The 23,196-nt window shown below is 38.6% G+C and overlaps 1 protein-coding gene across 3 annotated transcripts in view; it reads right to left on the bottom strand.

The window, feature by feature from the left end:
- The window catches only part of SMPD3 (sphingomyelin phosphodiesterase 3), a 106,947-nt gene that overhangs the window by 59,912 nt on the left and 23,839 nt on the right, over positions 1 to 23,196 (bottom strand). Inside the window, exon 1 of one of the 3 annotated variants that reach the window (XM_072346266.1) lies at positions 20,175 to 20,248. The exons of the other annotated variants lie outside the window; for them this stretch is intronic. The gene's annotated coding sequence lies outside the window, so the exon portion shown is untranslated. Of the gene's footprint in view, positions 1 to 20,174; positions 20,249 to 23,196 lie in introns of those variants that run through there. 3 annotated transcript variants of the gene reach the window in all.

The raw sequence follows: 23,196 nt of genomic DNA, 5'->3' as shown, positions 1-23,196 counted from the left end.
TGTGACAATGAAATATAAACCTGGGATAGAGTCTGCAGCGTAAATCCTGTCTTTTGTTTACGAATTCAACAGCACGGCCTTTCACATTCTACACATCTGTGTTGAATTGCCTTGCATTAAAAATGGAAGATGTTTAATAGCACCTCTTACATTTCTGGTAGTCATTTTATGATAAAGACGCCGTATGTAATTGCACTTGAGCTGCTCCTCTTGCACTGACCACATTCTATGCTGTGCCCTGTTATTTCTTCAGCTCCCCCATTCACATTTAATATCACTTTTACTTCCACTGTTTTTCATTATTTATGTATTTCCTTCTCACTTGCCATTACAACCCCTCATATTTAATTGAGCTGTTACACAAAGCTCCATTCTGAAAAGTCCAGTACATAAATACACTGTGAATAACAGCACACTAAAAATCACACACGAGCACCACCTCTGCCCAGCAGCTCAATGGATCGTGCTGTTACTACTGGATATTAATTGTTGCAAGATGAGCCACGTTGACATTCTGCATTTTAATTCATGAATGCTGTGAATAAACTCTTCATAGCTACTTCAGTCCGTTTAACAGCGTTACTGTAGAAGCACCATAAAGTGACAGTCAGATCAACTTTCCAACTACTCTCCCAGCCAACATTACTAAAATGTTATGTGTTGTCATTAACAGAAAACCTCCAAAGAGAGAAAAAAGAAAAACATCAGACAATTATCAGAAGCCTATTTACGTATTTATTTTGTTCTAAGCAGAGCTATCTCCTTACCAGCCTTACCTTATTCAGCCTTTTATTTTTTCCCTTTCCATTTTGCCAATAAACAAGCAGGATCTGCTGGCAGGAATTACCAGGCAGCCTTGCTAGCAGCGAAAGAAAGTAACGTTGAGACCTGACAGGCAGCGTCACAGGAAAACCTGGAACTACTTCCCTCAATATCAGCAATTAGAAGCACATGACAGAGGTCTTAATTACTTTATCAGAGATAGAGTTCAGCTCGAGACTTTTTTCGCTTGGGCAGTAATTAAGTATGGTAAATTTTATTCTTAGGTTTTAGAATTGCGTGGGGATACTCAACAGGCCTTACTACTGTCTTGGGAAGTTCTAATCACACAACTCTGCCACACTAGTTTTAAATATTCAAGAGATTCCTATGAGAGCATCCCATCGCCAGTTTAATATGAATCATCTCCACTTCCAGCAGTAGATCAGCATCAACTCACTGTGTGAAGCTCATGTGTCCTGCTCCCTTTTCTGCCCATTCTTTGGCTTTAGTTTTCTCCTTCACTCTTCCTTCCCACACTGCAGCTTATTTAGCAACACAGAAGCTCCATTTTAAGTACATCTTGCAGGATTTAAGCCTGAAAGCAGCTCAGCACATTAAGATTAGCACAAGCACGCCCAAGGATCAAGCTGCAAACTCCGGGGCTCTGGTCTTTGACAAATGGATCCACGAGAGGAAAATTCAAGTGACAACCTGAAAGCGTTCCTGAGGAAGATGGGAGTGGATAAAGGGTAACATGCTAAAAAGAAGGTGTCCGTTTATTAACGAGATGTTGTAATATACTTTCTACTCCTACAATGCAGTTAGTGTTAATATTTATGAGGTGCACTTTCAATCAGGTGGTTAATTTCCGCATTCAGACAATGCAGTGCTTTTTAATTCAGAGGCATGGCTTCTCTTACACATCAGAATGCCGAGTTCATTTCCTGTGTAGGGGAAGGTACATCGATAGAGCGCACAGTTCCACTTGCATCACGATTTCAGGTGTTCTGCCTGATAATGCACAAAGTAAAGATTAAAGTGCCTCCTGTGAGCTCATTCCCTGTGATCCATAATTAACTGCTAGTTAAGGCTACAACCTTCAGTAACAATTCTGGTACCTGCGATTCATCTCACTGTCATATCACAGAATCATAGAACGGCTTGGGTCGGAAGGGACCTCAAAGTTCCTCATGTTCCAATCCTGCAGTTGCAGGCAGGGTTGCCAGGTAGATGCATTACTTTTTGCAGAAAGTGCATTCCTGCACATTGTTTTACAGTTACTGCATCCCAGGCCTGCTCAGTTCATTAGCTAATCCGACCAAATCACAGCTTGCTGAAAAACAATCTTCCTTCAATCTGCAACACAGAGATAATGGCAGAGCTCTTTTTAATGCAGTTGCAGCAGGCATCCAGGAATAGCATCATGTGGTTATTCTGCTGGAGAACAGAAGTTTCATTTGAGTACCAGCTGCAGAATTTGGCCTTGGAAGTAGCAGTTCAGTTGTTAAGATGCCCACAGAAATCCCAAGCTGGTGATACAACAGAGCCAAAGGCTTCTTTACAAGAAAAGAATCTGCGAAGTTGATACGTGCTAATGGATGTTTTCATCAATTGCAGCCTTCGTTACAATTCCATGCAGCTGGTCAGAACACAACTCGTACAGCTCACAACCTAAAAATACAGCCTCTCTAAGGGATTTCTACAAAAATATGAAAAAGGCACATTTTATTATGTTATAGGTCCAGATTCTTCAGCTTAATTAATTTATACTTTAACAGGAAAAGAGTGGGGCTGTGAAAATCTCTGTGAAGCCAGAATTACAACTTGTTCTTTCATAGCTGAATTTTGTAGAAAAATAAGAGCGTGCCTCTTCTGCCCAAGGAATTCATACATCAGACTGAGTCACACAGAGATGGCCTACTGTGCAAGTGTGGCAGCCCAAGACAGATGGTATCTATCAGATATATATCCAAGACAGAGAGCTGTGCATGTCACATAAAATATATATCGTACAAAATTAGTCAGTCACCTGTGTGTCATCTCAGTGTGTATCCATTGTATCAGCTAACAGCTGCTGTGCAGCAACTCCTCATTAGACCTTCTGCACTCACTCCTCTTTCTCTGGTTCAGGCCTCATTAACACGATGCTTGAGGACATCAAGAACAACTTCAGTGAACCTGGTGCAATACAAAGACTTAAATACATGAAGCTCAGTCTACCACCTCAGGAGAACGCTGACAGAAGACATCGTCAGTCAATGGGATAGACTTGTAGACTCGGATGCAGTAGTATTCTGAGCTATCTTTAAACTTCAGTTTGTAAATCTCCAGTTTAGCCAGCTGTACCCAGCAGATCTAAACCACCATCCCCTGCTTTTGTTAAGTTTCTAAGCATCCACCAGCAGGCCAGCTTTTAAAACTTGGGTTGTAGCATGCATGAATCCTTTTATAATTGCACATAGCTAACAGTAATGGACGTAGTTACTTTTTCTTGGCTGAGATGTTACATTTGAGCAGCATTTTCGGTGTTTAAGAATAAACACTAAGTGCACTTGAACACTGCTTAGCGTAACCATGGACTAGAAGGAAGGAATCCTCATTGGGACATTACATAAACGCAGTTAGCATTAATTCCACTCTGTTGCTTTATTTCTTTACCAAAAACAATATGTAAAAATATGGTAATTTAGCTATTTTTAATTAGCTGCATTTGAACCAAAGGCTGTTTTCTGTAGCATGACCCAAGAAAAATCAAAATAGACTGCTGAATTTTGGAGCTACATGAGATTTAAGATACTTCAGGTCCAAATCTCCCAGGCTGGCATTTCCAGTGCACACAGTAACCTCTTGGGAGTTGAACAGCTTAGTAAAATATCCCACAGAATTTCTACTTACATAACCAGTTCAGGCCGTTCCAGGAAATTTCAACTAAGTAAACCTGGCAAACTCAACATGTTATAAACAGCTCTGACTGTACTTTGCATGTATGTGTGAGCGGGTTACTGAGGAAAAATAAAGCAGTGGCAGAAGAAAATTGAGCTGTTTAACTCATAAGAAGGGTTTATTTCAAGAACTGTTCAAGCCAGTGAATGTATTTACAGGCGCTTTCCAAATCACAGCCACTAATTCAAAATTCTCCAATTGGCCAGTGCTGTAGAATCATAAAACACAGTTCTGACCAAGGTCTGCAAAGGCCTTAGAAAATTATGACTTGCTTCAAACTCTACTGAGAACTGATACTCCTTAACCACATCATCTCCCTCAGTCCCAGAAAGCACAAACGTGGTGGGAGAGGAGCACACAGAGCAGCACTCCTCCTGAATCTATGAAAGGAGCGCCCGTGTCACGACAGCAGGCTGGGACTGCAGAGCAGGACACAGCATGAGGTGAACACCTCTAGGGTATTAAGTAAAAGGAGGCTTGTCTTTGGGATTTGTCAAATACCTGCAGTCAGTTGAGGGCAAATGATGAAAAATCACATGGTCAACACAGAAACATCCATAAAGAAAACTTTCTCCTGCACCAGCACCTCACAGGTTGGCTTTGCTAGTGGTCCTTTTGTGAAGCTCTGTGCTTGTTTTTGTGTTGGCAGCACAAATAGACTGCAGGTACAAAGTAAATGAACGCACAGTACAACTCCCAGTAACTTTACAGGGGATTTGAGTTGGAATACATCACACTTCACAGCATCACATCCATTTTATGAACCCTTTTTGTGCGAAATTACTGTATTCTGTATGCTTTGAAATGCTAGGTGCTCCCAAGCGACATAGAAGAAAGAACCTGAAGTGTGAACAGTGAGGGAGAAGAGAACAACAGAAAGACCAGACTGATGCACAACACTATATTTTACCATTTGTGAAATTAATGCACATCAAAGCTGCACATAATGCACAGCTGTATGGAGAGGTACCTCCCCACCTATCACACAGAACTTGATTTCACAGCATTCATCTCTTTGTGGTTACACCCTCGGGAGCAGCGTTGGCATGGTAACCGCAGGCTCCAGGCCTGCCTTTTTTCTCCCATTACCACTCAGACACGGGTTTTGTTCGGTTGAGATTCAAATAAATTCAGACTGATAGCACCGCATATTTGGGGCAAAAAGGAGACGAGGGGATTTATCTGAAAACAAAAGCAGCCCTGCAGGAGGGAGATGGATAAGCACAGCTTACATTAAAATAAATCAAAGAAAGCTGTACGTGGCTGTACTCAAAATAACACTGGGAGAAAATATGAAATACGCTGTTGAGTGAGTGGAACAGCTTCCTGTTAGTGCTGTTCTTTCCTACCCTCCTGTTGTACCGCATGCACAAACCTGACCCACAGAGTGCATAGCATACAACAGAATAATGCATTGGACAGCATTTGCTGTGGACGTGCTGTAGGGATGGTATTGGGCTGCAATATATCCTCACAATGTAGGATATTTGATGCTCAGTAAGTGAGGGAATTAAGTAATCCTGTCAAACTGAACGTTAATATAACATTATTTTATATACGTCAGGATTTACTCTGAAATTGTGCTTAGTAAAGTTACTCTCTATGCATTAAAGCCACCTATAAAATGGGATGTCCATTGGCACCTTCTTGTCATTATATCCCCATCTCTTCTTGCAGAAACAAGATGCGCTGTCACAGTGCTGGCCCAACTGCAGTTTGCTCTTCAAAGCGTATTTCATTTCCAGATGATGATGTAAGAAGCAGAGCAGCAAGAGATTCTCTTTTAGAAGTCAAATACATTTCAAAAGCCTTTTATCCCTTTCTGTGATACTGTAGTCTAGGCGACCCTTAATCAAATCTCAGCTTCTATCTTTTCCAGCTCTTTACATTCTAAACAGAAGAATACACTAAGAAGAGCAATATCATTAAGAGAAACATCTTGGCTACTTTTAAGATCTCTCTCTCAGCTTCCACTTTACCTCCCATGTTCTCTAAGGAGCTCAGTTTCTAAAACCACTGTCCTTTCTTATGACACACCAGGGAAAGTGACCCTCCTCACATTCATTCTGAGTGCTCTGGCCACCAGCACTGAGGACAAGTGGATGTGGAAATACTTCCTTGCTCAGGTTTCTGTAACACAACAATTGCTATCTGACAAAGGGGAGATGATGTCTGTCATTCATAGCGCTGTGTGCTGAACGCCTTCAGAAATAGCATCCAAATTGCCTACAGGTGCATGAGGATGGGGGCTTAGTCTCAAGTTCCCATGATGCTGTATTGTACTCTTTTGCAAGTTTTGCAAGGCTTGAAGAAAATGCGACCAATTGTAAACCAACAGCAAAGCACAGCATTCTATTTCCTGCCCATTAGAAAAATGAGTACATTCAAACAAACAATTCTCCCTTTCCCAAAGAAAACTCTTTAACAGAAACAAACTAAAACAAAACCCTAAACCTAAGAAAGAAGAGGATACAATCTGCATTTCAAAGTAGCGTTTATGAGAGGAATAACCAAAGTGGCTTGGTGCGATAAATGCATTTTTATTAGTAGGAAGAAGTATGCAGATTTGTTTTGATCAGTATCTACAATCATTTCAGTTTTTCTGAAAAGCCAGATTCCCACTTATGAAAAAGGCTTTTATCAACACACTGATTCATCAGGTGTGACCAAAAGCCAACTAGGAACCCAAAATGCGCTTTAGAGAGTTTTTCTTCTTGGTTGAACAATAAGGTCCTTTGCCTCTGCCTGGGCCCAGGTCAGCTTCATAAGCCTCACACTGTACAACTCTGCTGTTTCTCTGACTGTAAGAGTCCAGGCTTGCTCAGTATGGGTTAAGCAGTACTTCTGACTCACTGAACCATGATCTGTGGGGTAGCTTTGAAACAAATTTGCCTTCTAAAAAATCTTATTTCTTCTACAGGCATTGAGAATGAAAAAAGAAATTAGAATTACTTTCTCATGAAGTGTAACTGTTCACCACAGAGTTCACTTGCTTTCAGAGCTACTGCAGGTACATATGAAGGGTGATAAGCTGAACATCAGTGCTGATCAGGAGGAAGCAATGGCAGTGAACGAGTCATGAATAAGATACAATTTCTTCATATTCATTCACTTTGGAACAGTTGAAACGTTTGAAAGACAGAAGGTCTAATAAGTGCAGTGTCCACATTTCAATGCACGGTGATTTATCAACTTCCAAAAACTATAACAACAACAAAATAATAAAAAAAAATAGAATCAAATCAAACCCTGCTCAGGCACATCCATCGCTTTATTTTCCATGCTAAGACTGATTAACAAGATAAGACTGTGCCTTCTTGTTAACAGCTTGAGACCAGTTAAGCAAGCAAGCCAAATAGCCATATACTAAAATCCTGATCTATCCATCACTGGTCCTGTTCTCTCTATTGCTTTTCCCCCACCCCCCCTTCCCCCAACTTGTTAAATCATCAGGAAATCTAGATATTTCTAATACGTGGAAATTAAACATCTGCACCGTGACAGTGAGCTGGGCAGTGTGTTCTCATGTTCTCACCTTTTTCATGCAGAACTATTTTTTAACACTAATAAAAATAAATCTCTACAACGGAACCTTTACCACGTTTCTAAGGTGAAACTTTACATACGCTTTTTAAACATAATTCTAGAACTGCGATATCTAAGAGATGCTCAATTCACATAAAAAGAGATATACAGAAAACACTGAATAGGAGACCTGGTTTCTCTCAGTTTCCTATCCACATTACACTTAGACCAGACTGATTATCAATCACATGGGGATTTCACTGCAGATAACGTGGTATCATTACCTCCAGTCATGAGCTATTTATAAGCATTTCTGCTCTTTGTATGTGAAGATTTTTTTCTGTATGTGCTAGTTTTCACTGTCTAGATTAATATGGCCAAAGTCATTCCATAGAGCCCCTTACACCATGTTATTTCATAGCATGACCTAATCATATGCTATATCAAAATAAGATTTAGTAAAGGCAGTACAGGAAATAAAGGAAATAGGATTAGAGTAATTCAAACACTGAATAAAGAATGGAATGACTGCCTTAATTCAGGCAATTTGAATTATTAATGAACTGTTTGCATCTGTAGAGATTCGCTCTATTAGAAAGATTTCCTCAACCATCTGGATCAGGAAATTGGAAACTCAACTTCTGAAAGGTCAGATGCAACAGACTGGAAAGGGCTGCTCCTTTCCAGAACTTATTTTTGTGGCTCAAATAAAATTATCGCACAGTTCATCCTCACCAGTGGGTAACAAAGTGCCGAGGGGACACTGGCATAAAAATTAAATACACGGCTCCAAAATTATTCTCAATCTTAAGGAAATGGCAGTTCTAAAACACCACAGAAACAGGCACAGTGTCAGTTTTGTACCTGGCTCAGAATCGTTCCTGTGCATCTTCTTACCATCTTTACTAACATTTTCTTTCTGACTTTCTGGCTTTTTACTTTTGTAGTGGAGATGGGAATGAACTGCAAAAAGTCAACATTCCCATTCCCAGCCTCCTTCCTTTTCTCCTAGAAAATGACAGAACAGAGATGACATGAATGTGAAGTCACTGTGGGGTACTTTGGAATAAGGAAGGGAAGTGCAACGAGAAAAATGCAGACAAAAAACAGGTCAGAGGAGCAATAGGTTTACCTAATCCAACATCCCCCATCATATACCACATATACCAGAGACACCTTACAGCAGATTGTTCAGGGCCATCTTCAGTTGAAGCTCTGATTATCTCCCATGCATGGACATGCCTTAACCTCTTTTAATTACTGTTCTATGTATTTGACCCTTCTCATGGTGGAATATAAATTCTTACTGCATTCAGCATACTATTTAATTTTATTTTCAACAGTGAATGCACCGCATTTACCTACATGAACTTCAAGTTTATTAAAAAGTATTTTCCAAGAAAGGGAACTGAGTCAATATATTGACTACATCAGCTCCGTAAAACATATCTCGTGGCAGTGTGCGCTTCTGTCATCATTCACTGCAAAATCATCACTGCAAGAAATAAGTGACCCTGCTTTCCCAGGCACCTGACTACCCTGCCTTCCACTCCAAAGAGATGCGTTTGCCATGAGAGTTGATAGAACGCACCGGTTTTAACCAGCCTATTGACTGCTTTGAGAGCAGAGAGAATACTTCTCATTCATGAACAAATATTACATTTATTTCTTCCTTCTCCCACTGGAGAACTGTAAGACTTACAGCATCTTAGATGTGAAATCACTCAGAATTAAACATACCTAATTTATACACTAATAGACCTTCAGGCATACAATAATCATCTCATTTGTTTCTGTGCCGAGCCAATTCTACTTAAAGAAAAGCACTGTTTGTCTATGTCTAAATTTGATGGAGACTTCCCTTGAGAAATTTACTGCCATTATTATTGCCAACATCACTAAAAGAAACCACCTGTCCTTCACATTAGGCATTTCAACCCTTTAATCTTGCTTAATTAAATCCTTTAAGTCTTTTATTAATTATTGTTCACCTCTATACATGCCATTTTTTTGATAATTTGTCAGTCTTCTTTTCCTGGTAGTTACTTTCACTTCAAGAAGTTTCCTCCTTCTTTCTAAAGGTGCATTTTCCTTTGAAGTGGAACTCAATATTCAAACCTTACAAGGGCTGTGCTGAAAGCAGTGCCTCCTATTTCATTATGTCAGCCCACGATGTCAGAGGCAGATGATGGTGCTATGGCGGTAGAAGTTGAACATCCCCACTGGTAGTTCATTATACTTTGTTGTCATGTGAGAGATGGCAGCAGAGGGACATTCTGAACAAATGGGGTTTGACGTGGAAGTGTGAAGGAAGCAAAGGCATTGAATTCTTCCATGCAGAAAAAACATGGTTCCCACTGACATTCATCAACACTTGCTGAACGTTTATGGGGACTAAACAGTGGATGTGAGCACAGCCAGGCAGTGGGTAGTGTGTTTCAGCAGGGGAGACAGTGAGTTACCTCTGATGGTGCCTATTTTTATGGGAGTGGAATGCACTGGCAAAAATGTGTAGCTAACAGTAGTGAGTCTGGTGAAAAATAGCATCTTGTAGCTGAGAATTTGCTCCAGCAAACAGTATTATTTGTGCTCTTTGTATCTGTTGTAGTTCCTATGGAAATGAACTATGATTGTATCACGATACTTAAGAGAATTTCTGTACTAAGTGTCAGAATTTTACATCTGTAAGCTGATAAGTAACCACAGCATACATGCCCCATCAGATGTTGGGATATGAATATAAATATACCTATACACACACACACACACGTGTATATCAAATGCACTGTAAGAGCTTTACTACCATCTGCATTGAGGAAACAAAAACAGTAAACTCACTTTCATGATGTTTGAAAGTCTAATGGTACACAGATAATCAGTGTCAGGTTGGATGGGGCTTAAAGAAACCTGGTCCAGTGGGAGATGTCCCTGCACACGACACGAGCAGTGGAACTATATGATCTTTAAGGTCCCTTCCAACCCAAGCCATTCTATGACTCCATGAGTAATTTTCCCATCCACACTGTAAAAACCTATTGAGGGTACAGTATTCTGCACATCCTAACACTGCAGCTTCTAACATTTCTTGAACAGAAATCTTGCAAAGACGACAATCAGGAGACAAAGGAGCAGCTGGTATTAGCAGTCTAGCATCACCGAGGCTTTACAATAACTACTGCCCTAATAGCTTTCCCACACCTCACCATACCATACTGGATCTTTTAAGTATTTATTAAATGACATGAACATTCTTGGCATTCTCATAGCAAATCAGATAATCAAGAGTTTCACTTAATATTAACACATCAGTCTTGATGCATACCTCTATAGTTTTGTTCTACCACCAAGTTCCACAGACCCCAGATGGCATTATCAGGTACCCCGTGCACATTCCCTAGTAATCATGGTTTCACAAGGACTGTTTCTAAACTAAAATTTGCTCTTATTACTTTGGAAAGTTACACCTAACAAATAAAGTTGTACAGATGGAACAGTTAACACAAACACTTGTCAAAAACTCTTCATGCAGTTCCACACCGTCATTTACTTAAGATTGGACGTCTTACTGTCATCATTTGAATTGTGTAAATGAACACATGGCACAGAAGTGATAAGACAAAACAGTGACTGCTTTCTATTGTGCCACTGAACTACTTCATTCTGAGGCAGCCAGCCAGAAAGGCAGACATACTGTTCTCTTCAGAGACACTGATTCAATGAGAATATAGGAAAAAGTTAACTCTGCAGCTGCATCTTAAATCAGCAGGTATCAGTAGAAGAACACGTAACTTCTCAGAGGCTTCCATATATTATTTACAATGTTAATAACTAAGCTTTATTTCCAAAGTTTATTCAATATCAGTGTCCGTAATTATTGTTTAATGTCCTATATCACATCAGAGGTTTCTGGCCTTTTCTTTTATAAAATACATTTTAATACATCTGCTGTTCAGCAGACAGCTACAGCTATTTCCAAGACTGGGCTCAACACCTGTGTTCAGTACATGGTTTAATTTTAATACTGCTGGAAAACCTGCAAATTATTATTGTAGTTTTGCAGAGAGATCTTGACAGTAACCACTGCCTGTTACACCAATGGATAGAGAATACCAGGGACTCACTGAACACTGATGGCATCAAAAAAAATCCCCACATCTTCCAAGACAGGCTGGGAAATACACGTCCTGTCTTCCCTGGACTGAAGAATGTGGCTCCAGTGTACAGCATAAGAAGTTTACTATGTTATTCTGTTAATGTCAGTAGCAAACACAGGTGAATTTCCACATCAGGTCCTACACAAAAACTCATTTTTGATAACATGGCGCAGGTAAGAACAGCCCTCCGGTTCAGTGAAAGAAAAAAAGAAATCTAAATGGTTATGAAATGTAAAACCAATTTGCCAATTCAGATAAGGCGTCAAGGAAGAAAATGTTCCTAAAACTCTACTAATACAGACTTTTATCTTACGTGCCTCTTCATTTCCATAGGTCTTACACACAAATCTTTGTAAACACAGCTATAAACAGCTTTCTTGAATACAAAACAGAAGTCCTCCCAGCAGCCTGCTTTTGTTTCATGGCTACTGCAAACGCAAACATTCCGGAACACCTTCTGTTATCAAATTCTTCAGAAGATTTAAAAGACAAAACAGAAGTAAATCTCAGCCCCAACCCTCATACTTCAGTATTTCCTCACAGAAATCCCAAGCATGCTGCTGGTCCCAGGAAATAATAATTTTGGACACTAAAGGGTTCTGCAGCACATTCAACCTAATGCTCCGCACGTGATTTCTGATGAAAAACTTCTACAATTTAATATCAGAAAACAAGAACTTTGTGTATTTTCCAATAAACATATTGCTTTCTAATTTTACAGACCTATTTGCAAATCATTATGCAGCAACCTTTTCTTCTCAGTGGGATTTAAGAACAGATTAGCAGCAGTTAAAAACCTGAGATTTGTACCCTGTGGTTAAGTAAAGGAAAAAGACGCTGGTTGCTGATATTTTGGTCAAACCTGACTCTGAAGAAAATAACAAGCTTGGAACTACTGACTGTGACTTTACAGTTGTACATAAGGGAAGTTCAGCCTTTGTAATAACAGGACAAATTTTTGATGACAGGTTCTAGAGTCATTCTAAGGCTTTCTTTGGGGGGAACAGTTGTACATAGAAAAGTCATGCTGCTGATCACTGCAGCCGTTTGTGAGCTTGGCTCACATACAAGTGAACTTGCCCACCTGCTGACTTCTCTAGCAATTGCATCTGGCTTTGCACGAGCAGTACCTGAAAATACCCTTTTACAGTATGTCTGCTACTATAGCTGAGCTCCTCATTTAAATTTTAACTCACAATGCCTCTGTGAGTTCTTGAGAGGTTAAAAGAGAACATACACTCGAATGTTATGTTCTGCAAACACAAAATAGCCTTAAAAATTCTAAGCCTACTGTGAGAATCTCTGGAAAACTCCATTCAAAAGAAAAAGAAAGCAGCCAGTGGTAATCTCCCCTAACAATAGAAAAGAAATGTACATGCTAAGTGGATTACGCTGTTTACAAAAATATCTAGAAATTGTTTTAACCTTCTATATTTTCAGGAAACTAGCTTCAAATTTCTGTCTTCCATGTCAGTAAAAAAGCAAGAAATAGCAGCACTGTTTTATTATAGACCTAAAGACATTACCAAAGCCCTTCATTGGGGTTTCCTTTACTGGTTTTCTTTCAGAATGAACCTGACTTTTCCAGAGACTGGAAACCTCTTCCCTCTGGAGAAACTTCCTCTAGGTACCCCCCACACCCAAAGCACCCTATTCATGACATGGGGAACCTCTAGTCCAGTGTTCTCTTTTTTTGACCTGTCAGGCCACAACACTGATGTGAGATCAGGTTTTGGCCAGATTTGCTGTTTGGGTCATTCTGATTCCTTTCCCTTGGAAAGCACCTATTCCAACTGTAAAGTTTTTCAGACAAATTTCATCTCTTGCACATCCGTAAATGGCCTCAGAATAGTCATCAGGAATTATAGCAGCCCAGCAGCATCTAGAAATAATGGAAACTACAGACAGTACAGATAAAGACCCTGGGCAAACTGGTCGAGCTGTGGTGCCCCTGTTTATTGCTGGGGAGTTGGTCTATATGGATTTCAGAGGTCTCTTCCAACTCTAAGGATTCTATTTTCTAAGGAAAAAATTCTAGGGAACAAAGGAGGGGGAAAAAAAGCACCAAGTACAGGAAAATATTAACAGTAAGGGAAATTAAATGTAACAAAGCAATTATAAATTTCTGAAGAGACAACAAAGATGAGAGAATTCTCACATAAGGGACAGGATAGCTAAAACATGCAATGCAACGTAAAGGCTCTGGGAGAGGAGATCCCTTCCCTCCCTCCTCAACTTATGCCTTGCAATTACTGACACACAGCTGCTTACTTACATCCCTAGGCTGATGTCTACAATCTAGTTTTGTCTGTGCCCCTGGCTCACGGCCCTCTCTGCTTTGCCACGTGTTCTTGGAAATCTGGAAAGGCAAGAGTGACTTTTTGGGGAGCAGGCACCGCCTTCCTGTATTCTTGGACAAGATGTGGTCAAAGATACTAGTTTATAAAGATGTAACTACTAACAGAATGCTCAAAACCAAGTATTTGGCACTGCTGTGTATTAGAGTTGATGCTGATCACATCTCTGCCATGAACACAGTCATATGAAAATATATTTGGTTTGACAAGAAGTTTAAACCATGAAACATTTTGTTTTCTGTGTACTCCTGGGAAAAGCTCTGTGGGAAACTGTTTTCCCAAGCCAGTAATATGCTCTAAAATAGTGAAGTATTTTCCTCCAAAATGGAAAATCTTCAGCTGATTAGGCCTCCAACTTCAGTTTTGGTTAAAAACCATTTACTGAATTTGAAATAACTGTATCTTGTCCTTATGGGTTTTCTTTTCCTGTAGAAGTAACTTTTGAAATTAATTCTTAATAAAATAAAAAATATTTCATTTTGAAAATATGAAAGTGCTCAGTGATATTAATTTGGATTCTTCTTAAGGCAGGAGATTAACAGAAAAGAATCCTATTTGGAAAGATGCTTTCAATTAATCCATACTTTGACATAGACTTCCCTGGTGAATGCTTCTATCTTCTGCCTGCAATACTCTTCAGTAGGAACTGATGATGATTCGGAGTTTGCATACTGAAATCTCTCATTTCACAGAGCTTTCAAAGTCTTAGAGAAAAAAACATGAACTGGCTTAAGTAAGAAATAGGAAGTGTTAACTTCTGTCTGCCACCTCTCAACCATCCGAAGGCTGAGATGACACAGCTGTGAAGAAGTACCTGGTCACTATCAGCATGCAGACAGTCAGATATTTGGACCAACAGACCTAGTTTAGATTTGTACTTCACATAATAAAATAAGCCAGGAAATCACATTTTATACTACATGGATATTGACTGCATTGTTACAACTTTTATTATACAGTCTGTACTGCATGCAAGAATCCGACATATTCAACTTGCCTTAGTAAGCAATAAGAAGTTTCATTTTTTCACTGATGCTTGAACTATGCAGTCTGCTTATTCCTTGGTGTTATTACAGCTGCCCACCACGCCAGTAAGTACTAAGCAGTATTTACATCATCGGATTTATGGGTAGAACTCCAGTTGTACTGCCCATGTGTCAAGCCACCTCCATGAAATAGTGACTGGTGCATTCTCATGAGCCCCATTAATACTTGCAGTTCTCGGGATTTGTTTATTCAGAATCATTTATTTAGGTTGAACAAGAGGATTGTTCAGCACCAACTCTGTTTAGAAGATATTGTAACCCATATCACACAGAAGAATTAGTCAGTTAAAAAATGCTTAGCTCATTAAGAATGAGCTTTTCTTTTTTTCTTAACTGAAGGTTAAGAAAAAATGTGACCCCCCAGAAAGGTTTCAACACAAATTAATATGTCAAAGTCCTTATTTTCCCTCTCTGTGCTCACAGGATCAAGGGAAATTCGAGTTGGAAGGGGCTTCACAAACCCTGCAGTCAATCTCTTATATAACACAGGGTCAGATGTGAGGTCAGACCAGGTTACTCAGGGCTTTATCCAGCCTCAAGTCAGTCTTTCATTAATGAAAACAAGGATACACACAAGTGTATTTAGCCCATTTAGCCACTCTCTGGCCTGGCACAGTAGAAGCAAATCCCAGTGCCAGAAGAGCAGACAAAGCTAAGCTGGATCCACATGACCTTAGTTCATTCAAAAAGGCCTCAGCAGGGCTGAACTGATTTGTTTCACAGCAACTCACCATGAAATAATATAACACTTCTGCTCCACAAGCTAAGAAGCATGCTTAGACCTTGGGTATTTATTCCTCATACTTTAAGTATGGGCCATCAAGGTAAGTGCTTGGCCATTAGAAAGACTACTAGCAACAGAAAACTACCATTTCTTCTTCTAAAAACACCCAGGCAACCCACCATGGTTCTTAGGCCAGTTCTTCATGGTCTGTTACACAGAAACACTATGAAAAGGAGCAGATCTCCAAACTTAAACAAGATGTAGGTTGATGGTTGTGTTTCAAGCTTTTTTTACAGTCCTCCTTGTTTCTGCATAAATAAGAAATTAGATAAATACTGCTCAGAATTATCTGGGAGTTAAGTTGTAACCCAGGAAAGCAATTTCAGCTGTTTTTTGTTTTTTAAATGAAAGTTAGAGTGCTTGTAACAAGTGCACAGGGAGAATTTGCAGAAGAAAGCTACGCAGCTTCACTTGGAATCAGCATCTTTTACAACAGTTTCAGAAACAAAGGCTTCCAAACTGCCCTGACATATTCCAATATGCAACCATATTTCCCTCAGCTTCTCCTTTACACACTGTTCCAGCTCTATCTTTAAGTAATTCACTTAAAAATGTCATTTTAATCAAAAGTTAACAAGAGAATCATTAAAATTTAGGATTTGAAACATTTTCAAACAGACCACATGTAAAATATCCAAGTACATCACCTTTCTCTCCCTACAGGTCAAAATACATGAGATTTCCTTAAATAGATGCAGAAATATAAGAAATAAGCCATAACGATGCTGATAGATAATCTGCACACATACATGATTTTGCCAGTAATGAACAAAGTTGCAGAATAGAGAGACAGGTCTGTAAGCTCCTTGCTGTAGTTCATAAAATTTAAGCAATCCAAAGAGAGAAAAAGAGAAGTTTATGTTCACATATTTCTTGCTGTTCAAATTTAGTCCCCTGTTAAAGCTCTATTAAGAACCTTTCAAAGGCAAACAATGGGCTTTTCAAAAATAAGACAGCAAATCTCTGATAAAAATAGACAGCCAATTTTGCGCCGAACAAATGAAGACTATTAAACATCTTTTTAATAAATGAAAGCATAAAAGAATTTTTTCTTCTTAAAATGTAAAAATTCACACATAGCTATCAGTCAATACATATCAGTAGATTTAAAGGAAAGCATTTATTAACTTTCTATTTAAATTAGTTCATATGTGTCTGACTGAAATAATCCAGCAGCATATTACATAATTAGAATAACAAAGCGCCTTTGTATTTAATTTTTTCAGTTGACTATTTTGAGAAATAAATGCATTTTGCATAGAGAAAAAAGGTTCTAGAAGCAGTTACATAATAACCATACTGCCTCTGAACAGTTCCTTCCTGTTTGTGCTAAGTGCAAACAACAAACTTCTACCTAACATAGCAAAAACAGAATCCATTAACTCTGAGACTACAGATAAAGAATTATTTCAGTGCAATGACTACTTCAGCCAACCACCTGCAAAACTGGCCTCTGAACTTCCCCTGCAGCACTTCTAAACCAGTGTGAGAACAGAAACACCAAAGCTAGAGAGCATCAGCTGCCTACCAGGGCCTGAGAACACTCTTTAATTTCAATTTCTGACTACTTTTTAGACATCTACATGCATCCCATCACTTCAAATTAATAACTTATGACCACGTTATTAGCCACAATCTTTTTCTCATTGAAGGGAGCAGCAAATGACTTCCATCAGTGTTAATGGATGCATGAACAATAGCTGCTTCCGCTGTTGTTAGGTCTCTTCAGCAGTTAATTCTTGGCCTACTTCTGAGGAGAAACTAGTTTAGAAAATTAGGCACTTTCTTCTTAAGCTTACTACTATCCTGACTCACAGCCAATTGCTAACTAGACAAATACAAGTTAGGCACTGAAAACCCACTATAACTTGTTTGCTAGTAGCAGTGTGTATCTTGTCCACACGCACCCTAAAAGGGCCATGAGAGTTGATCACAAACCCCTATTCTTTCTGCAAAAAACATATCTGTTAATATTAATCAGTATGTATTTGTAAAGATAGGAGGGAAAAATAAAGATGTAATAAGTGTTCAAACGTTACTTTTTTTAAATAAAGGAAAACCTTTGTAATTAAAATTTCAGCATAATGAGCACATCTGAAATTTTCTTGCACCAAAACAACTCATGGGCTATATTTTACTTTTCTATAATCAGCAAAATTAATTTAGAACGAGTGAAGAAACACCACAAGAAAGAATAATGCCTGCAAGTATACAGCATGTCCAAAAATTGCCTATAGGTATATAGTATGTCCTTATGCAAACAAAGCAAGAAGCAGAACTTTCAGCCTAAGAAACCAGACTGACACTGGCCAGGTCCTTCAGCAGGATGCATGCCAGACAATAATATTAAGCTTTGTGTACTCTAAGAGAAATTGTTCCACCCCAAGACAGAACATCAAGTAAGGCTGTATATTATACACATGAGACTAAGTAGGGGAAGATGTACTGTATTTTCCATAGACAAGCCTTAAATATCTTCTTTACTGGCAACTTGAAGCATAGTTTTCTATATGCAGTTCATTTGAGACTGGTATATCTTTTTTCCTCCTCTTACAAACAACAATACCAAAGCCTCTTACTTTACCATATAAAATACCCTACGTTTCCCAGGTCATTGAATTTGAATATAAAAAATTCATGCAGAGAAAAGTATGATGAGAATCCAAAACTACAGAATATGGTAATTGTAAAAAAACAACAAAAAGAAAAACAAACAAACAAAAAAGCCTCCATTCTCCCAGTTCTAAGTCTGCCAGTTGAAATCAGCATATAACTAGAAAGGAACACTCAGAACACAACCTTGAATTAGAGTCCATCTTTCCCACAAGCCTTTATTGATGCAACATACATAAGGGCCAAGGCAGGCTTGAAAGCACTGGACAGAAGCAATGCCATCCCTGAAACAGAGGTACTCCTTTCTCTCCCCTTACATTTGTTATTGTAATTTTGTGACTCCTTTACGAGGTCACACCACTCCCACAGTAAATGTAAGCAGATTAGCCAAGATACCAAGTGAATATAAATTAAGAGACTTGGGAAACAGATCCCTATATTCCTCAAATTAGTTACCTTCAGTTCACAGATCATGTTGCTTAACATACTATTATTACTCCTAATGTTGTGTTATTGCATAAAATATAGATATACAATCCTTGCATTGTTCAGGCACCAATTATAGAAGTGAATTCCAAGAGAGGCTGTACAGAAACCTGGTATATCACATGCAGTTATGAGTGTGCTGTGCCTGAAAGGTGCACACTTTGTAGCTTATGTAAAAAGATCAAAGCCACCCATCTCATCCAAAACCAAATAAAGGCAATTTCTGCACTTTACAGGAGGTGAAGAAGGAACGCTGTAGCTCTCTCACAGTTTCTATGGATGCAATTAGTATCTCAAGGTAGCTACCGAATTTTCTTAGTCCAAAACAAACCTGTTAAATATTAAAACCTAACACAATAATATTTGATTTCAGCATTTTATTCTCCTCAAAAGGCTGAAATATTCCAGGCTGGGACCTGAATCTAATGTAACAGGTACAATAAACTTGACGAGTGACTTGCTGAGCTACAGTTTCAAAAAAACAATAATATTACAGCACTGAAAAGAGATCTGCCTTTTGAATTCAAATTTTGCAGGACAGAAGGTGCCTTCTTGCTATATACGTTACCAGAGTTTAAGAAAGCCCAAAAAGGAGTATGAAAATCTATTCAGGGTCACGCATTTGAAATCCACAAACATCAATCTCGCTAAACTCTGTTTATCTGTTCCCTGCCACTTCAGTTCCAAATAAACCAAATGTTATATATGAAAGCTTTAAATTAGACCTTAAGTAGCACATAAAGGGAAATACATAAACCTCCGATTCCTGAGTGAATTGCTAACGCTGAGTCAGTGATAACTTTAAAAAATCAAAATCAATTCCAGACTTGATTATTCATATTGGAATAGTTGGAAGCAGCAGTAGAATGAAAAACAGAAACCACCAAACAAGAACAACGGATAGACCAGACTTAAATAAAAACAAAAATCAAACTGAAAGCTTTGGAGGTCTCACGTACCACAGAAACAGGAATGAAATGGTGCTACCGCCTTTCAGTTCAGATAGAACACAACCCTTTCTCATACAGCTGCAAATGGCTCTTAATTCCAACCAAAGAAAACACGCTACTGAACACAGTCATTCCTACAGACACACCAAAACCACTGTAAAACCTGAATACAAACTCAAGAAGTTACTGCAGTAAAGCATATTTTTCCTCCTTACATAGGACCATGCTTGAAATCAGGAGGAGCTGCAGAGGTTGTGCCTAAGTAACAGAATAATTCTGTTGGGAATATAAGTGACTGAAAACTTCTTTTTTCCAGTTTTCTAATTCCCAGCTAACTGTACTAAAAGCTGCAGGATGAACTGACACACGTTGATATGATGTTACTTCCAAAACATCACCTACACATCACATTACTCAACACTGCTCTGCATCCAATACTCAAGGTATGCTTAAGATAAAAACCAAGCAAGTAACCAAAACACACACATACATACAAACAGAAGCACACAAAAAAACCAGAACACACCGAGCATTATGGCAGTGTGAAGAATCACCTTTTATCTGAAGTGGCCCCAAGCTTGAACAGCATGTAGATATCTTTAACAAAAAGGTTAAGTCATGCTCAAAAGTTTTTTCCCCATAGAAGATACGGCCGTAGAGAAAAGAACGCAGATCTCAGTATGTGTCCAGCAGTGCTTGTAAAAATATTCTATTCAAGATTGATTCGTTGCTATTGTGGTGACTGGCACAGAGCCTAATTACTGTGGTGAAAAAGAAAACTGGACGAAAAGTGGCCATGCGTGGCTTTAACCCTGTAAGCTCTTTCTGACTCAAGGATCATATTTACATTTCTCTGCTTAAGAATATCTAGGATTGCTGAGATGTTACTGAGGTATTGTAAGTAATAGTTCAGTATGTTTTAAAAAGTAAAGGCAATAATTACATTTTGTTAGTAAATAAACTAGCAAGTCCAAAATTCCACTTTTCATGAACTCTATCCGTAAACATCTCCAGTTATTTCAGATTCCATTAAAGTTTCAACTTAAGCAGAATTTAAAGTGGAAATTGCTTTATATTTTAACTCAAGCGAGACACAAAGTAACCTCAGCAAGTTTAATTTTAAACTATATTTTGTTTTAGAAAAAAAAAGAGAGAAACTCCAAAGTCTCCAATTTCTCTGTCCTTCAGCTCTTATTCTCTGGCCTGAACATGCTGTTAACTCCATTCAAATGATCATCCGCTGATTTGAGCGTACAATCAGTTCTATAACTTAATATTAAGCCTGCTTAACAGATGGTTCAAACTAAGCACTTAAGTATTTTACCTATTATCACACAGAAAATGATCCTGCAAGTGCATCTTCAGATTTAACACAGCTTTCCAATCTGTCAGCACTGACAGCAGACAGGTAACCAAGTAAATAAATCTCTGAACTAAAACACATAACTTTGACAACATTCAGGTATTTTTTTTTTTCCCTCAAGTGTAATAGTTCACAAAAACTAACTATATTTGTTAGAATTTCTGATACAAACTTGAAATATAATATATCATCAGCTTTATTCAAAGGAATTAGCCGTGGGAGTTGTTGCAGGATATCAGTTTGTACTTGTCTCTTACACTGATGCATTAACAGCATTTCTGAAATTACAACTGATCTGCACCCCATCAGCTTTCTGTTTCACTCATTCTGCCAATGAGAAACAGATACGAGGCTCGCTGGGATGTTTTTCCTGTCAGGCAGTAGAATGGGGGAAGGCAACAGGCTTGCAGACAGCTCAAAAATGTTTTATGGACAGCATGCCTATCAATTGCAGTTAAGGTTATGACTGTTCCCTAAATCATATTCCTCTATACTGCACAGCAACTAAAGTTCATGAAAAGAAATCAACATCTTTCCTGATCAAATCGCACACAGTAGATATTAGAAGCATTACTGGAACTGCAACCTAAAGGTTTGATATGAAAAGAATTAGTGATCTATCCATCAAGTTACTCAATAGATGTAGCCTGTTGTTTTTTTTGGCATGAAAAGGTCTACAGAAAGTCATGTTCTAGCAGGGCTGCAAAGCAATGCAGAAGCAAAGCGTGTGAAAAAAGACGCCCAGAAAAGTTTGTTTTGCTGTCAGAAATTAATTATTGTATTCTTTTTCGACCGGTAAATATTGGCTATGAATATTAGAAGTCTTTCATGACAATATTTAACTATTTCTGGTCTTGCCTCATGAGAAAACACCTTTTTTTCTTCTTTACCGTCACAGTGACTTAAACACTGAATATTTTTAGGAAATAAAGCACTTTAAGGATTTATTTTATTTTCAGTTTCTTCCTCTGTTGCAACCCTTTAGAGCAAAGTCTGGCAAAAACTTAAGATCTGCCTTCAGTCTGATGGACATGTGTCCACATCCACAAGTTCCATACACAATGAAGGCATAAAGAGGTGAATTTCTCCTTATTTTCAGCTTCCAAGAGCATGGCTTTCCTCCCATTGTTAGTTGCTCACTGTAATAGGTTTATATAGATTGTCTGCATTACTGCTGTGCTCCTGGTAAGTGGTGATGGCAGGCAGCTAATCATCTTCTCCTTCCTTCCTATAACCCCTTTGCAATACAAGTTGTTCTTGTTTTTTTCCATCACCCCACTTCCTGCCCTTACACACCTATTGATCTTCTAACATTTCAGAAACAGCTGTAGAATAGGTAGCAGGCTGTTAGTTCTCCTATTGCATCTCAAGCCTAATCAAATATATAATTCTATCTTATAGCTTTAAGAAATCATTACCACACTGTAAAGGATAAATCAGTGGCTCTGCTTTTGGTATCATAAGGAACTGAAGCTGGATTACAAGCAGGCGACAGAGCAATTCCAGTGACCATGAGCAGAATTTCTTACCAATTCTTCTCTAAAATTCAGACTGAGATTGTTCTTACTGTCATCAGTTTGAGAGAATAAACAGATGACGGTACATCATTCCTACCCTTCTTAATTGAAAATTAAGAAGGTAAATAGTAACAGAGTAGTCACCTCCTGTATCAAACTATGTTTGTATACATTCTTCTGAAATGGAGTTTGGAAAGGGCACGAATAGAATAGAACCAAAAATCAAGCAGATGTGGTGCTGCTCTTCACAACTTGCAAGTCACTTCCCAGGAGCAGAATACAAACAACAAAACAACAAACGGCTTTAAAAGAGCTGCTGCATCATTACAAGCCAAAGTGTACGCTACATACATCACAGTTCACTGCACAGATAAGATTTTTCTGTATTGTTGTTTGTGGGTTAAAGAGATAATGAGCACTCTCTGTTCTGGATGAGTATCATTTTGTAGAAAATAGCAATGGGGATTTTCCTCATTAACAAGCCATGACAGGGGGAAGAATGAAACTTGAGACAGCTAATTTTTCCAGGATGATCGTGTTCTTCAATTTTGGGTCATTTCAGTTCTATATTAATTACAGAAAGATGGAAGCTTTTCAATCAACCTGCTCCCTCTCTCATTATGTCTGTAATTGTAAAAGTTACCTTGCTTTAATAAAACATTAATCTCTCTACTTCTTATTATGGAGATCAGACTT

Source organism: Excalfactoria chinensis, chromosome 11 (assembly GCF_039878825.1).
Source record: "Excalfactoria chinensis isolate bCotChi1 chromosome 11, bCotChi1.hap2, whole genome shotgun sequence".
Lineage (NCBI taxonomy): Eukaryota > Metazoa > Chordata > Aves > Galliformes > Phasianidae > Excalfactoria > Excalfactoria chinensis.
The sequence above is the reverse complement of the archived record's forward strand: the minus strand, read 5'-3'. Positions and strand labels throughout refer to the sequence as shown.